At 37.9% G+C, this 17,871-nt stretch overlaps 1 pseudogene; it reads right to left on the bottom strand.

Moving 5' to 3' along the window:
* LOC129083533 (60S ribosomal protein L9-like) overlaps positions 1-17,463 on the bottom strand; it is a 142,017-nt pseudogene extending 124,554 nt beyond the window's left edge.
* Between the last annotated feature and the right edge of the window lie 408 nt (positions 17,464-17,871).

Raw genomic sequence — 17,871 nt, 5'->3', positions numbered from 1 at the left:
ATTGACTGTGAAATTTGTTGACGTGAATAAAAATCAATCTGAGTAATTATTTTGCAAAGGTAGGTATATATGCTCATTTCAGGATATGACATAATTCTAAGTACAATTTTGTTAATATTTTTAGAATAATATCTTTTTTCTAATTTATATTGAAGTTCTCTAGCTAATGCTCTATCTTCGAGATAGATTTTTTAAAATTTTTTTAATTAATTAATTATTTATTTATTTTTTAAAAATTTTATTTTAATTTATTTTTTCAAATACATTTGTCTCTGCCAACCCCCCACCACTTTCCCTTGCCCCCTCTCTCCATCTCTCCCTCAGCTCTTCCCCTTTGGTTTTGTCCATGAGTCCTTGCTATATGTTCCTTGACTTTCCCCTTCCCTTCCTTGTCCCCGCCCCCCCCTCTTGTCTCTGTTGATTTCTTTTCCTTTCAGTGTTGCTGGTCTAGACAAATACTATATGATCTCACCTAAAAGTGGATCCTAACCAACAATACAAAGATGCAAGGAAAATAAGATTTTTTGAAGCAATTGGTATTTTCCCTTATATCAAAGCATTTAAAAGTTGGCAGCTATTTTAGAATAGAAACTTAAACTCATTATCTTGTATTTTTCTCCTTATGAAATGATAGTAAAAAGATGGATTAAAACCTGTGGTATCATCTTGAGAATCAACTGATTTGAAAATTGATTATTGTTGTTATTATATATTCTGTGTAAGAAATATTTTCAGATTGCATCAACTGTCAAAATGGAGACAATAGTCTTTAATTACCTACCACAAATACATGCTGCCATTGTAGTCAGAGATGAACCACCATCAGTTTGTGTAATAGACCAGTGTTATTTCAAAATACATTTAAAATATGAATTATGAGTATATGGTATAGTTTCTAATTCTGTACCATTAAGATTCATAAAGTGTTTTATTTGGTGCATTTTCTTGGTATGAGATCAATGTCCTAATTGCTGTTGCCTTGGAGAGAACTTGTGTTAGTTTCTGCATTTTATTTTTATTATTCGTCCAATGACCTTGGATGTGGTCATCATTAGACTTTTATCAAGTGATCAAGCATGAACGTCACTGTGTTATGCTAACCGAATCCTTTTGCCTTTTTTTATATGTATTTCTCCCACTCTACTTTCTTCAAATCCTTGAGTTAATTTTTAGCCACAAAATTGCAGATTTGAGGTCTGACATACACATAGGAGGATGTTGGAATCAAATGAAAAAATCCTCAGACTTTTTGGTTTTGAGAACTTGGTAAATATAATATGCATTGTATTTTTCTCTAATTGGATGACACCTTTGTGCATGATTTGTTGGAGAAATGGGTACTATATTTTATTCTAGTGGTCCCTCGTGAATTGTGGGTTTCTTCATCTTTATTTCATGACCGAAAGAATTTCCTTTAAGTCCCTTTAGGATTGAGGCCTACTCAAGGAATTTCTTTATTGACTCCATGATGTTTTAACAAATTTTCTGTGTTTTTCATGAAATCCTGTGGAATGAATGAGTAATATATTGGTTTGTCAAACCTGGATAGCTTCATATGTAGGTTTCAAGATGCTTATAGCAGTGTTTTGTCACAGGGTGTTGGCAATTTTCTGAGAGGGTAAAGAAATTTTAGCATTTGTGATCATATGTATTCCTTCTCCATATAGCCTTTATGAGTATTGAGTAATTTGACCTGTAATTTAGTAATATAAATTTAGTAATTTAGTAAATTTAGTAAATTTAGTAATTTAGGTAACATAAAATTACATTTTTATGTTACCCGTTAGAATTTTTAATGGTTTTTGTGAAGCACTTCCCTATTTCTACTATAAAATCATTCGCTTAGAAAAATCAAAACCTTCTTATGTTAAAATAGTAAAACAACAAGCAAACAGAAAAAAAATCTGTACTCATTTTATATTGACAGAGTAATACCATGGAAGGTCTAAGGATTATAAGACATGATCCCTAACCTCCCAGTTTATTGTCTAAGAGATATATTAGGACAATTTTTATATTTGATTTTTATTTATTTTTATTATAAATATTTCCACCCCCTTGACTAATGACATAGCCCATCATGAGGAATGCAGTGCATTTCAGAAGTTCTTGGTTAGATTGGGAAACATTATAGCATTCGAAGGTATTAATTGGATTTTGTCATGCTCATAGGTTTGAACATGAAGAATTTGAATATTTCTGGTTGAGGAAATCCACTCATATGTTTTACACTTTCCCACTCCCAGCTCTCTTATGCTCTTCCTGCCTTTTTCTTTCTGCCTTGCCCCTATAGCACATGAGGCTGCATCTCCCAGTTTACACTGCAAATATCAATGAAGATTACATAATTATAGAATCCTACTTGAGTGTTATAATAACATTTTAATTTTAAATTAAAATAAAGATGAGAACAAATTATATTTTTCAAAGGTAATATTTGAAATGTATTAATATGGCTATACCAGTGGATTATGCCATGTTCATTCTGACTAAGCATTTCATTCATTCTGATGGTTGGATCCATGCTATACTAGTTATTACATATTTTGAATATAAACCTTGGTTAACATAATCCCAACATGAGATATGTGTGTGTATGTGTGTGTGTGTGTGATATCCATTTCTATCCACTACAAACACGTGTGCCGTCAGGGTGGGTCAACATCAGTAGGTTCGTTGTTTAACTTTGCTCCCTGTACTAACAAATGACTTTTTGTTGAAGATGACAAGAGATCAATTAAGGAGAAAGAAGAATGTTAATCTGAGATGGAATAGGCCCACCATAATTGAAGAATGGTGAACAAGAATCTGGTCAATGAATTATAACATCATTTTAAAATTCATTCATCCATTTGATAATTAATTCTGATGGTGTCTTACATAATCATCCAAGGCTTTCCCTGCAAAGTGCATGAAGGTAAATGAACCTCTTCTTCACTCTTGACATCTATCTTTGGCTCATTTTTGAAGAACACATTATAATGAAAGCAACAGACAGGACGCCTGATCACTCAAGTTTGATGAAGAAGCAAGCAAGATTAATAATACTGCTGTGTAATAAAATACTTTTCAGATATGAAACACTGTGTCCTCTACTCTTAAAAGAGCTCTTTAATCCTGTGGATTTACAAATACGTTATTTCCATTTTTGTGAGTAGAAAAATATTAAGTTCTCATTTGAGTATGATTTCTTAAATTTAGTCATGTGGAGGGAGAGATTAATACAAAATATTGTTACTGAGAGAAGTTTGTTCTTGGAGTTGTATTTGACCTTGTTAGATTTCAAGCGTATATTGTGAAATGGAGGGCTTCACTCTCAGAATGTGAAGCCAGCCTATGAATAAGAGTCAGGGCTGATCCAAGAGGGTCTCCAGACAAGCCTCACCAAATATAGGAATAATTTTTGCAACTTCTGAAGTTGATCCTTGTTACTTGCAGAGCCTCATGAACTAATAGGAGCCCCTTGGGGAGCACAGGGCATCGAGGGTCACTTGTCATCAGTTAGACTCAGGGAACTAAGTGCACTGCTGACCTTTCTGGGCTGTACTACCCAAAATTACTTCACAGTCCTGATAAAGAGTTTAGAGGGTGCTTCAGTGAACGTTCCAATCGTTGCAGCCTCTTTTTTATTTTTATTTTTAAACTTTCCCAAATCAAGAGATTAAGGCAGCCCTGACTGGCGTGGCTCAGTGAATTGAGTGCTGACCTATGAACCAAAAGGTCACTGGTTTGATTCCCAGTCAGAGCGCATGCCTGGATTGCAGGCCAGGTCCCAGCTGGGGGCATGCAAGAGGCGACCGATCGATGTATCTCTTACACACTGATGTTTCTCTCCCTCCCATTCTCCCTCCCATCCCCTCTCTCTAAAAGTAAATAAATAAAATCTTGGAAAAAGAGAGACATTAAGGAAAATCCAAGCTTCACTTTTCTTATTATTTGAATAATAAGTACTATTCAAAGATTAGTACTATTGCAGTATGGATGTTAATGTAGAAAACTGAATGTTGGATCATCCAGTTTGCTATTTCCCCTACTGGGATGAAAACATTTGTAAGCAGGGTCTAGTAGTGTGCATCTAGATGAGATGGCAGTGCATGTGACAGTCAGGAATTTCACTGGCCTGTATCTGACTTAGTGGTCATGGTGCTAACGTTCATTGAAAGGTGGAACTATTGTGTTGGATTTCCTACAAGCTCCAGACCAATGGGAGAGACCATTTGGTACAGTTCTGCTCTGCTCACAGATTTTGACCTTGGAATGTCTTTTTCTACTTCAACCACAATAAATGGGAGATTTATTTTTACCAACTCATTAGCTTTTGACTTCTTAGTGAGATAAATGCAGGCGTGCTAGAAAAAGACACATTTTTATTGTTAGCAATTGCTGACAAATACAAGCTATGCTTGTTTTCTTGAAGTAATATATTCAACACTAAAATCAATGTGACAACTCAAAGCTTCTATCTCTTCTTTCCTTAAGGCAAGATATTCACAAATAAAACATTTGCTACATAAACATACTTGACAACCGGCAACTCCCATTTCTTCTGTTCTGAAGGCAAAGTAATCATAAAAAAAGTTTTAAAGAAAATCTGTATATATTTACTTGAGGTCTAAGGGTTGTCTTGAGCACTAGAGACTGATAGCAGATTGGATCAACAGAGTAAGGGAAGAGAGTAATGAGAACATAAGGACCTGAGTTTTTCTGTTATTTCAAATTATGAAAAAAAATTTTGACAGCCCAGAATCATCCTTAGATCATTTATTTTCCTGTCTAGTTCTTTCCTTGTAGTATTAATTATCTTTGCTGCTGCCTGTGCCTCTTACTTTTTTAAAGTGATGTCTTAATGTTTAATGTTGAGATGTGCTTTTGTATAAGTTTCAGCTTTAAAATCATCATTCATAATTATAGAGAATCATATGGTTACACACTAAGACATCAAATAGAAAATGGATTTATGATTTAAAAAAAAACTTGGCCAGTGACTTTTGTGGAGAACTACAATGAAAGATTTAAGAAAATACTGAAAAAAACCCTAATAATTTAAAATACATATAGAGACATGAAGTGAAATACTCATAAAATACAAATCTGGGACTTAAAAAACATATGAGAATGTTGCTTCATCTTTTGTAGAACTCGTATGTTTCTATCTCCAGAGTCACCAATTGAACCTAGGTTCTGAATGTAATTGAAGGCATTCATCACAATCAAGTTCTGTTTTATTTACATAGAAGGCCATATTTATATCAGTTATTTATATCCCACTAATAAAGGCTAAACATTTCACATAAATAAAACACCACATAATAAGAAATTAAATCCTATGAAACAAATTTGACATTTGAATGTGTGATCACAGAAAAGTCGTAATTTTTCTTTATGATTCTATAAGGTAGCTAATTTATTATTTTCCTATGTACTTAATATTAGAGAGCCCTGTAACACTTTTGGAGCAGTGCCATTTAATATATTTGTCAGATCATTAATTTGAAAATGTAAAAGCTGTTTGATACCTTTGTATCATCTGCTTAAGGAACTGCACAGATATAAATCATGTTTCTATCACTTTGCTTGGTGTGTTCCACATTTATAGCCCTTATACATTGTGGGTAAATAAGTCTTCCTATTCACCCAAACCTTTGTCACTTTTCTTTCAGACTTTAGCACTCATGTTAATGACTCAAGATCATTCTGATCTCAGCAGTCTATTGTGCCTTCTACTTTAATGACCTTAATCTATTTTTATTCAGCATATAGAATTTGTCACTTAGATTTGACTACCAAGGACCTGGAACACTGACATTTCCTCCCTGACTACTCTTATCTTTCTCCTACCTCCATTTTTTTCTCCTCTTCTTTAAGTGAGTTATGGCAACATTTCCATCACCTCTCTCAATATTTATAAGGTAGTTCCTCTTGTTATTTGTTTCTCTCTGTAAATTCTGACCTCAGTGGTCAGATACTGCACAGTAATGCTCATTAACCACAAAATCAAAATTTATTCTTTCAGCTTAAACTTCTCTCCTGAGCTTCAAACACATATTTTCAACATGTTTCCTGGGTTTCTCAAAAATAATTTTGAATCAAAGTTCTCTCATGTATCTTCTTCATCTTGTATTCTCTCTTATACTCAGTCACTCAGAATAGAAACCTTGCCATTTCCATTTCTCTCATCACTTCTAATTTTTTCAATCTCTATGGCTTGTTAATTCTACTCTCTCTGAATATATCAAGCTTATAGCTTCTTAAAAAAATTCCCTCCTAGTATTGCCTAGTTAAGTACCTCATACTTCCTCACATGAAAATTGCAATAACTTTCCAGGAGAATCTCTATTTCCCTTTTCTCTATGCTCCAATGCATCATCCCAGTCCCTTGGTGTGTTTAAAGGCTTTTATTTGTGGCATACTATATATATTATCTAACCTTTTTTTGTAACATTAAAGTCCATTGACCAAATTATCTTATTCTATTTTTTTCAGTTGTACATCTTAGTCTTCCTACTCTAAATTCTACATTCTAGCCAACTGAAAGTACTTTCCACTTCATGCACTTTTGTTTGGTTTTTTTTTTTGTCTAATTCTTAATCTTTTTTCTTATTTTGGAATATACTTCTCTCATCATCATTACTTAAAAAAAATCTTACCCGCTTCTCAAACTCCAAATCATATTCTACCTTTTCATGAAGCTTTACTTGGTATTTCTAGGAGAAATAAAATCTCCTTGTCCTTATCTTAGAAATATTATATTTTACCCTTTTTGAAAACACATACCACATTTTACTGTACTTCTTCTGGGATATCAGCTTTAACATAATTAAACAGGTATATGATAAGCACATACTATATGGCAGATACTGTATTGAGGACTTGTACTGTATCAGTGAACAAGGGAAAAATCCCTCCCCTTCTGGGCAGAAGAGGCAGATAATAACTAATACACATTAAAATAAGTTACATGAGTAGATGATAAATGTTATGGAAAATTAAAAAAAGGAGATCAAGGCAAAGGGAATCAGGAGTTCTGGGGTGGTTTTAGGGAGCCATTTAAATTTGAAATAGAATGGGTAAGATAAGTCTCCTTGAGGAGATAATTTGAACAAAAAACATGAAGGAAATGGGGATATTTGCTATGTGACTATCTTGGGAAAAGGGAACAGATAGTACAATTCCCCCTTTCTGAGTGTGCCTGTTTTATAGCAAGGAGAAGAAAGCAAGGATGTCAAGTCAGAGCGGTCATAGGGGCCATCAGGGACAAAGCTTTTACTCTGAGAGAAATGGGGAAGCAATGGAGGATTTTGAGCAGAGAAGTGACAGATAGATGACGTATATGTTACAAAGACTATTCTAGCTGCTGGGTTGAGAACAGACAGTAGGGAAGAAAAATGAAAAGCAGAAATCCATGCCAGAAATGATGTGGAATAGAACTAGGGTGGAAGCAGTGGGTGAGGCAAGAAGTGGGCAAATTTTTGTCTATGTTAAGGGCAGCTCCGATAGAACTTGCCGGTATTTTAGATACAGGTGTGAAGGAAAGTATCAACAATGACTCTACAAATTTTAAATTGAGAATCAGTAAACATGGAATTACCTTCAAATGAGAAAGGAAAAGTTGTGTGATAGAGCAAGTTTGGAGGGTAAGATTAATTGTTCATTTTGGAATATGGTAACTTTGAAGTATTAATTAGACAACCAAGTGAAACTATAGAGAGAATTATTGAATATACAAGACTGGAATTCAGGAAAGAGATCTGAGCTGGAGATACACACACACACACACATACACAATACACAACATAAGTGATATCACCAAGAATGTGTTTATAGAGAAGAGACCCCCAGGGTTCTTCTCCATTAAGAGTTAGTTGAGAAGAAAAATAATTATCAAAGGAAGTAGAGAAGAGGTTGGAAGAAAACCAAGGGAGGATGATGTCTTGAATGCCATATGAGATAAGTATATTGAGAAAGAGCAAGTTATTCACTCCATCAAATATATTTGAGAGGTGACATAAGACGAAGATTAAGTGCTGGATTTACTAACATGGAGGTTATATGGAGAATAGTGTAGAAGTGACAATGAGAACAAGGAGAATCACCAAGACCAATACTGTAACGACTTTGGGAAGAAAAGAAAATCCAAGACTTGAAATTCTTGAAAGGGAAAAATAAGCCTACAGGGGATAATCAGATTTTCATTCGATCCAGAAAATGAAGTAAACATTAAGCAATGTTAAGATACAGGATTTTGGTGATGATGAATGGTGAATTTCAGAGGACATAGTAGAAAAGTTTTAGAAGTTGGAGTGGTGATGTGGGAAAGAATCAGGGGATGTGACTGCATCTCCTAGTGGAGATTAGAGAATGGGTGATGGATGATATCCTGGAGACCTAGCTTGTTATGATAACATTATAAAGACAAAAGGAATAATGAGGTTAGTCCTGCTTGAATCCACACAGCTTGTGGAAAGGGTGTGAGTTTTGGAGAGAAGAAATTGTTGGGTTTTGGGGTTCCCTCGTGGACTGACTAATAGAAAAATTAGGTCAAGGTGTTAATTAAAGCTATTTTGACATGTGGTCTTAGTCTCATCATACAGCCTTCCTCCTGACCTCTGGTAAAGAGAGTAGAAGATCTAGAGGAGGCATGGTCTTAATTCCAGTTTTAGTAAAGGAATGAGCTTCCACCAAATGTGGAGACTCCACCTTCATGCCTTTCTTGAGATTAGTAACTCAGGGGAAGTGGAGCATCACTCCACGCCCTTCCTTTCAGATGACAACTGTGAAAGTCCTGGGATGGTCAGAATAAACAGAGACCATTATTGTTTAGTTTAGCCAATTGCAGCCACCTGCTTAGATGAGCTGACAGCTCACATCTGCTTGCATGGGGCCCGAGGTGTCCGTTGGAGAGCACTTGTGCTAAGGAAAGCAGGAGCCAGGCACAATAAGCCAGGTCAATAAGAAAGCTGGGCACTAGGAAGAAGAGAGGGTTATATACAAACACTGAGGAAACCGTGCTCCCTGTGTGAGATCACAGAGGCTGTCAGACACTGCAGAGCACCAGGGCCACTTGCAAGGAACAAAAAAGAGTACCCGGAAGACACGACTGCAAAAACATTAGTGGGGGCTCAGCATGAGGTTGAAGGCCATGAGTCAGCAATTAGACAAGAATTAGTGAAATTAGAGTTATTACTGTTAATATGAGCTGCATTTATTACCACTAGACTAATAAAGCCGGGTAAAATCTGTGTTACATAGTAATAAAAGCAAATTTCACTGCTCTGCCTGCTGATAAGCTTGGAGTGCAAGGCTGTGCTTGTATTCCCCATTGCACAGAGTTTAATGAATTTGTTGAATCGGTTACAAGAAATGATCAGAAATAACTTCTTATGCCTATGTCCTATGTTGCAGATGCTTTGCGAATGTTCAGGGGTCTGCCATAAGAATCTTGAGCCAGAAGGAAAGAAGAAAAGGAACCCAGGCTATGTTCATGAGACAAGCAGCCTCACCAACTGATACAATTATTATTTTTTTCTGTCGAAAGCAATTCTAATCACACAAGAAATTTCAAATAAAAGGTTACAGAATATGTTCTAATCCTTGTTTTATATCTTAAAACAGTATTTTCTGGTATAATAAGACCAACTTATGAACATGAGGTTAATGATGAATAAAGATTTGACTTAAATTTCTATCTTCCAGAGAAAAATGGTGGATTTTATTAAGATCTTGCCTAGAGACCACGTACAAAGTGGCCAAGATAAGAGTGTAGAATAAATATGGATGAGAAAGAAAACAAGTGCAAAGGTGGTACAACACAATATTAAATATATGCAGAAATGAACAGAAAAGAGAAAATCGAAGGGTAGTAACAAGGAATGGAGCAAGTGGAGACTTTCTTTCCTTTTGGGTCTTGACTTAAATTTCAATTCCTCCAAGGGCCTACTTTGACCACTCCATCTAAACATGCCCCCATTTTATTTTTTAGTGACTCAGGCCATAGCCTTGTACCTGTTGGCTAGTTTACTTGCTCGTGATCTGTCTCATTCACTGGGTGGAAAGCTCTTATAAGGGCAGAAGCCACACTGTGCCTTATTCATCATTTGTCCTTACAACCAAGCACGATGCCTAGTATGTAATAGGCACAAATATTGGTTGAATGAATGAGTGAATGAACAAATGAATAAAGAGGAGAAAAATACATATTATAAATTCATGATTTTCTATATCAATATGGGATCAGTAGCCAAGACAATCTTTAAAAGTAATTTGTTCAAATACAGCTGTATCTCTCTTTCCCAGGAGTAAGGGCAATAGCCCCTGAATGCTCTAGTTAATCACTGAGGGATCCTGTGAGTTAACCACTTGTACCTGGGGGATGTGGATGGTGTGTGGGCAGGGAGTGTCAGATCAAAACTTTTTCCTCTCTTCAGTTGCTACCACATTCAGCAGTTTCAGCAGTTGAGGATACACGCGGTTCAGCCATGAGTCTCCACACTTCGTACGTGTCCTCACGTTTTGACATCTTTCCTCTTGTCTATGGAATTGCATTTTTGTTTCTGTGATTCAAGAGAAGCAAATGTAGATTCTGCATTCAGGTAGTCTGATTGAAGACTCAGCTCGAGTCACCATAAATTGCTGTTGGCTAGTTTAAACTCCTTTTTTTTTTTTTTGCATATTTATTAGCAGCTCCCACTTTTGGTCTCAAGAGTGCCCTAGGCTGGGTTATAGTTTAGTCCTACTGTGGAGTTGTTCCTCAAGGCACAGCTCAGGTCCCCACAATCCAGGAAGAAATCACCAATTAGTATTTAATCATAGTGGGTCTTGGAAGATACATGCAAAGTACTCAGGAAAGTACTCAGGAAAACCAATGCAGGTTTCCAGCACTCATTTTTGGTAAAGTCTTTTTTAAGTAGGTTATTAAATATTCATGACTTAAGAGGCTTGTCTGACTGCTTCTAGGTACCAGCATTGGAAGAAATCAGTACCTACTGGCAATATATACAGACAACAGTTAGATCTCTTGATAATCTTAGGGATGATTCTTCAAAATCTCCATGCCATATGTATCTCTCTAATCGAACAACATGTAATTGAAATGTTTAACCCCAAAATGAAGGAATAAGGTAGTTCATGAAGTTTAAGATTAGATTTCTGTGCAAAATAAACCCTACAGTATTTTATAGTTCATCATTATTATAATATTAACCTTCAACCTCCTTGAATGTACAAGATAAAAGCAGCACTGATGAACGAGGAGGGCTTTTGTTTTAGTACAAATGGGGGGGTGTGTGTGTGTGTGTGTGTGTGTGTGTGTGTGTGTGTGTGTGTGTGTTTGAGAAGGCATTGTTCTCCAACGGACACTGAGTACTTACTTGTTCCAAGCTACAGCTCTCATCTTTCATTAGTTTCTTCAGATTGGGACAGAGCAATTCTGCAGAACTGTGGTTAACCTTCTATTTTTCCTGTCAACTTTATATTATGCGCAGCAAAAATATTTCTTAACCTGTCTTTATCATTACTCTGTTATAGGTCAGTTCAATTGTTTGCCTTATGAAAAGAACTTGTACAGGCACCTGGCTTTCTAAATATTCACATTTTTTACTCAAGGCACATCTTTCCTGTGTGTATTTGCACATCATAAGTTAAGCAGATTTTCCCTTTCATCACAGTTTTCATTCTCCTTTGATAAGTAAGTAGGGCATTGGTGGAAATAATTTCATGAATCTCCTTTTTGGTTTTCTTTTTAGCCAGACCAAACATAGATAGCAGGCAACAAAGGAGCAGGAGTCATGTGCATTTTATTCAACATCTAGTCTTATAACCCATCCCAGTGGCTTGTACATGCTAGGTGCTCACTTATTATTTTATTCAATGAATGGAAGATCTTGTGGTTTAAAAGCCATGGATTTAAGCTGCAGTCATATTCTACACTACAGTCTTTGATTTCTATTTTCTAAAGAGGAATGATCTTTTTCTTAAAGCATTTCACAAAAGTTATTTTCTATCCCATTATGGGTAAGGAAAATCAAGATCACATATGGAGAAGGGTGTTGAATAGTTTGCTAGTTCACTTGTTAGCTAAATTCTTGACTCAGCAAATTGTTATATTGCATGAACCTTCACAGTCATTCAATAGTGAGATTTGCCTATAGATTCATTAAAGCCTGTGATGAAGGTATTTACTATGAATACTGGAGGAGTGCTTCATTAATGTTCTTTGGCAGGAGTGGGAGGAATAGTAACAGAAGCTAACTAACATTAATGTTATGTGATAAAATTTAACTCTTGACCATGGTAATTAGATGCGATGGATGTTTCACAGAAATGAAAGTGCGATATTGAAATGAAAAAATTCAAAGTAAGTGGGCAAATATATCTTGGTCCATTTGGCCCCTCTTAGGGACCATGACCCAGGTCAATTGCATAGAAGGAAAAAAAAGGATTTGTGATCCCCACTTCTTGAGAAAGAGATTAGGATGGTGTATTCCAATAGGATAATTCAGAAAAAAACATAAGATGTATCTGCTGATCTAGGAAAGAGGCGGCTGCTCTCAGCAGGTGGCAGCAGGGTGCAGAGAGAGACCAGAGGGCTGTTTGAAAACAACCCACTCCCAGAGGCACCTGTGCAAAGAATGCACGCCTCCTGTGCACCAAGGGTGGACCTCACAGGAAAGACAGGACTGATGGAGTCATTTGTGATTATGCCCAAGAGAGCCTCCAAAAGTATTCCAAGAGGGAATTTTGTGTGGCATGGATTACCTGGACTACTGGGAATCCGAGGGGTGAGGCGGTGAAGAGGAAAGGGCTACCAGAAGAATATGTGTATTTATCACATGACAGGAATGGCAGCCAGAGGGACTTAGCATGGGGTGAGTAGTATTTCTCTGGAATGCTCACAAAGTTTCTGGTGGAATAGGTCAGCATCAGTACATTTGTCACTTAGAGGTACTCATGGCCAAACGAAACCTGTGCCCACCATATGTGACTGCTTTTGACCCCATGCTCTTTTTCCTCCTGGATTCAACCCTGGGGATGTCAGAAACTATAGTTAGGAGAGGAGAAGACATGGTTAGTAGAGAAGATGATGTGCACCCTTTGCTTCTCTCCCTCTCCATTTACAAGTACCTAACCTTTAGTAGTAATCTCAGGGAAAAGTTGAATTTGGGTTATTATGTAGGCATGGATAATTTAAATAAAAGAACTGAGATGATTTTTGGGTTTTAGACACCAGAGGACATTTTATACCTTAGATGAGAACAAAAACTTATGGGACCTACTAGAGAAACAATTCATCCGAGGGCAAAAGTGAATTTTCCTTCATTGTATAAATTTTAAAGGGACGATGGGAAACAAATGAAGATGCATTTTGATTATACCCCACAAGGCATACTAGGTCAATTTAAACATTATACTAGTTTAAGTGGAGAACGGAGAATTTATTGAAATGGGTTCTTACTAGAACTCAATGTCAGGAAACATAGATATATTTCATACAAGGAAATTACCAAGAGTTGGAAAGCTATCAATAACCTTGTTTACTCTTTCCCAACTTGTCTGTTTCTCTTTGCATCTCTCTGTAGATCAACTTTCCCTGCTTTTCCATGTGACAGCTATAGGCAGTTGTAAAGATCACTTCAGTTCATATACTTAAGACATTAATTGGTACCTCTATGTCCCATTCCAAATTTCTGGTAGGTAGAAATTTGTATATCTACCCCTTGTGGTATAAGGGCATGTGAGTCCAACCTGACTGCAGGGTTCCACCACTCTGAGTGAGCAACAAGTCTCTGGAAATAGCGGTATTGTTTGGCCAGGAATTCCATCTTTGTTTACTACAAAGACATGCAATATGGAGGCCACAGGAAAAATATGGAAGCTTAGATATTAGCAATTTATCCACAGTATAAGAGTATTGAGTTTTGCAGATTGAAATAACCCAATAAATTTAAATGGTTATATAAATGTGTTTTATGGTAGTTTCTGCTAATTAAATATCTTAATAAAGCTTCCTGGAGGCATACCTATGTTGCAGGAGATAGCGTAGGAAGAGACCTGAGACTGCTCTGCTGTTGCTGGCTAGCAACTATAGCATCCTGGTTGCCAGGCAACACCTTTTAACACTTAGGTAGCAGCTAGAAATGGGTGGCCAAAGGGGAAATGAAGGCAGGGCCCTTACCATTGCAATCTATCATAGAACTTAATAAAGGAGGCTAAAAGAAAAGAAAAACATGCCTCACACATAACTCAGTAGTCCTGAGCCTGGTCCTATAAGACTTCCAGGTGTTCCAAACAACGCAAGTTAACTATGATAGTGCAGGGGAGAGGGAGGAAAGCCTTTGAAAGTCTATGTGTATCATCTCCACTGGCAGGAAGAGGAAAACGTTAAGACTATGTATTCATCTCAAGGCCTGGAAGGGCGATGGGGAGGGACTCCACCGTAACCAAAGAAAAAATCCATAAAATAACTTTGGTTAACTGCCTGATCCCCGTCACATATGCAAAATGAACAAATACAGTCGGGAGCAAGATAAAGATTTGGGCGACCAGATCCCCACCCAATCCTACATTTAGGCAGTCACATCTCCACAGAAAGCTGGCACCAACTTTACCCATCAAGCAATATGTAACTTCTTCACCCCCACCCCACCAACTATTTAAGTCTTCAGAACAAAAGATTTGTGCCCTTGGCCTCTTCTCTTGGCTCATGGCTCTCTTGCCACATGGGGGGGTCCATGGCCACTTGGCCTTGGGCTGGAGACCTCTACCACCAGGCCTCTGGCCACCCCCCTTTTTGGCCACCCAGGACCTCTGCCTGGGTGCTGGCCATCAAGGTGCTGGCCACCTGGCTTCTGGCCACCCTGCTTTTGCCGCTCGTGCCCTTACCACCTTGCTTTTTCTCTCCCATTAGAACTTAGCACTAATAAATTTTGCATGTTCGTTAATAGGCTTGCTGATATATAATTCTTTACTGTGCTGGCAAGAAGAACTAGAGTTTCTCTTGTAACACCTATTCTGTATTTCAGATCTCTCTGAGATTTCTGGGAAAGAGTAACACACCAACTAGTAATTATTTGAAAAAATTTGCACAGATTTGCATGAGTAGATGCCTAAACTTGGTCAATTTGATTGTCTTGTCACATTTTCTTAATATAGTTTTCTGTTCTCACTTGTAAATATGTTGAGCTGAGGAGACAGAGTTGAGAGTTTTGGAAGGCCAACATGATTAAAGTTCTCGAGGAGGAATACTGAATAGGAGAAATCCTTACACATACACACACGGCTCCAAACATCTGTGAGAACCCCCTGGTCTTCAGCTGAGTACTCAAGGCTGGGAAAGAGCGACCAAAAGGGAACGGGCAAAACAATCCCCTGAGCACAAAGAGGGGAAAGGAATTGTCGGTATGTCCAACAGCCAGATGGGCAGTGGGGGTGGGGTTAGGTACTCAGAGGGTATTTATTGCCTCATTAGTGAGGCAAAACTGAACTTTAGACTATAGGCTGCTTTGGTCTCTCTTAACATAGTTTAAAAGAAATCCTTACAAAAATCAAATCATTTCAAAGTAATTTAACTGTAGAGATTTAGAATAATTTTTAAAAAATAGTGAACCCAATAAGGTAAACTTATAACTCCACCTTGCTTTTCATTTGGATAATTGCATACCCCTTGTTTCTGAAGTATTGTATCCTGGCTTTTATTATTTTAAGAAGGCAAAATTCCTATTACTATTGAGTAGGTCAATACCTTACAGCATTTCCTACAATTAGTCCTGTCTTAGAAAGAATAGCCAGAAATACGTTTCTCACCGATTCTGGTGCTTTTCTCACCAGCACATTCCCCATTGTTTCAGTGAAGAGTTGCCCTTCACACCTATTTGTGGCGCACAGTTGGCCAGTGAATAATGGTTCATATTCCCTCTTCTGTTAGAATGTCCTGCCTATCATATTACCTTTCCCGATCATTTTGAGCCCTTTTCACTATCACAGACATTTTGACATTTTTAGTTTTCTTAGTGTGAGCCACATGGCTTTTTCCAGCCTTCTCAGAGCCATCTAAGTAGTGTGTTTGCACCACCTCCCAGGGTTCTTGTCAGATTATTAAGTCCTGTGTCACAGGAGAGTGCCCTGTTACTAGACCCTGAGTGCCTGGTTCTTGAGTCTCAATGCCATAGAAATCAACACTGAACTCAGTACAAGATCAAGCATTTTATTGAAAAGAGCTTGTGCACAAGGGAGTCAACCAGAAAAGAGAAACTCCCCGAGGAGTTCCTGTGGATGGCTTATACTGGGGCCTTGCATCGTGGTTAGGGCTTCAGAATGAGCATGAGGTCAGTTGTCCCATGCTCATCTGGAGGCAATTGATCCTGGGGTAGTCACAAGATGTTTTCCATGGACAGAGGACCACTCCAAGGACCTATAAAACAATGCTTGCACAAACATTCTGGTTGCCATTTAATGGACAAAACCATTTTGCAGAACATGATGTTAAGAAAGGATGTTATCATGGTATATTCTTTCCTTTGAGGATGTGGTTAAGTTAATTTCAACTACGAAATTTTACTGGAATCAAGCAGTCATAGTCAAGCCTCTAAGAAAGTGTTTTTTCAGTCATGATGGAATCTAGTATTATTCCTATACTGCTTCACCCCCATATTGATAAACTTGATAAACTCTCTCTTATCTGACTTCATGCTCCATATCTTTGATCCGGCACCCTCAGGATTCAGCCCTATGAGCACTCTCCTGCCTCCTGCTGAGTCACGCTCACTGGGGCTTGCAGCAGCTTTGGCATCCCTCTTCTCCCCTTGGAGGCCCAGAACTTTTTTGGCTGAGCGATGCTGCGATTTAACCCAAGTTATTAGTCTTATAGTTATGGTTAGCGATGGGGGAGAATCTGAGAGGGTGTGTATTCTCTATCAAGGCTCTGCAGCATCTTCAAGCAAGGTCAGGGGTAATAAGCTTTGAGAAGAGTAAGCCACTTCTGCAGGGCTAGCAAGTGGAGTTGGATCTGAGGGGTCAAGGTTCTCAAGTGTGCCAGCCCAGATGTCCTCCTTCCAAGTCCCAGCTTGGGTGTCATACCTGCCAGGGTTGAGAACTCAGGTTCTCTTAGCTGGACTCTGCTTTCCCTATAATTCACTGTTGGGGCTGACCTTAAGCTTTTTCTTTCCTCTGTCTGCAGTAGATGAGAATCTTTTTACATGCTTCCAAGGAGGCCCTCTGACTTTCATATTTAGCTTTAAAGTTAAGATTAATCCCCCTCAGAGTGCCATTGAATTTTTACAGTTCATTGGTAGTAGCCAGCAAATGTTGTCTGATTCCATAGTTCTTATAATTGCTTTTCCTTTGAAGCCTCTCAAAGATGTAAGATACTGTACCTGCTGCTGCTTTCTGATGCACTGATGTCTCGTTTCAATTTACCGCAGGTAGAAGTTTTAATAATTGCACCACTACAGCACGCCGAGAATAATACATATTTCAGCTATGACCAATAAAAGGATCTTCATTATCAGCTTCCCCGAATTCTGTTTTATAATTTGCTTCCTAGGACCACTTGCAGTGCGAACAATCTGCCCTGGGCTTTCCTGGGACACAGCCTTGAGATGCAGGAGTGTTTGCAGCAGGATATTGGGGAATGCAATGCAATACCCGAAAGGAAGTGAGAGAAGGATTAAGATGGGAGAGAAGCTGTGCTCTATTTGCATTAGATTTCATTAGAATCCTTGAGTTGCTCTAGACCTGGAGGGGACTTTGAAAGTTGTCCCAAATTGAGGCAAGCAGACTGAACGTATCCTTGTATGTCTGCAGTCATCAGTAGCTGGGGGCAACTCTTCCTTGGGAAGAAGCTTTTGTTGCCAGTGAACTCCCTGCACCTGAGGATAA

This window comes from Pteronotus mesoamericanus, unplaced genomic scaffold, assembly GCF_021234165.1.
Source record: "Pteronotus mesoamericanus isolate MK-2021 breed Mesoamerican mustached bat unplaced genomic scaffold, CSHL_Meso_final scaffold_167, whole genome shotgun sequence".
Taxonomy (NCBI): domain Eukaryota; kingdom Metazoa; phylum Chordata; class Mammalia; order Chiroptera; family Mormoopidae; genus Pteronotus; species Pteronotus mesoamericanus.
Note: the sequence above shows the minus strand (reverse complement) of the source record. Positions and strands in the feature narration are given on the sequence as shown.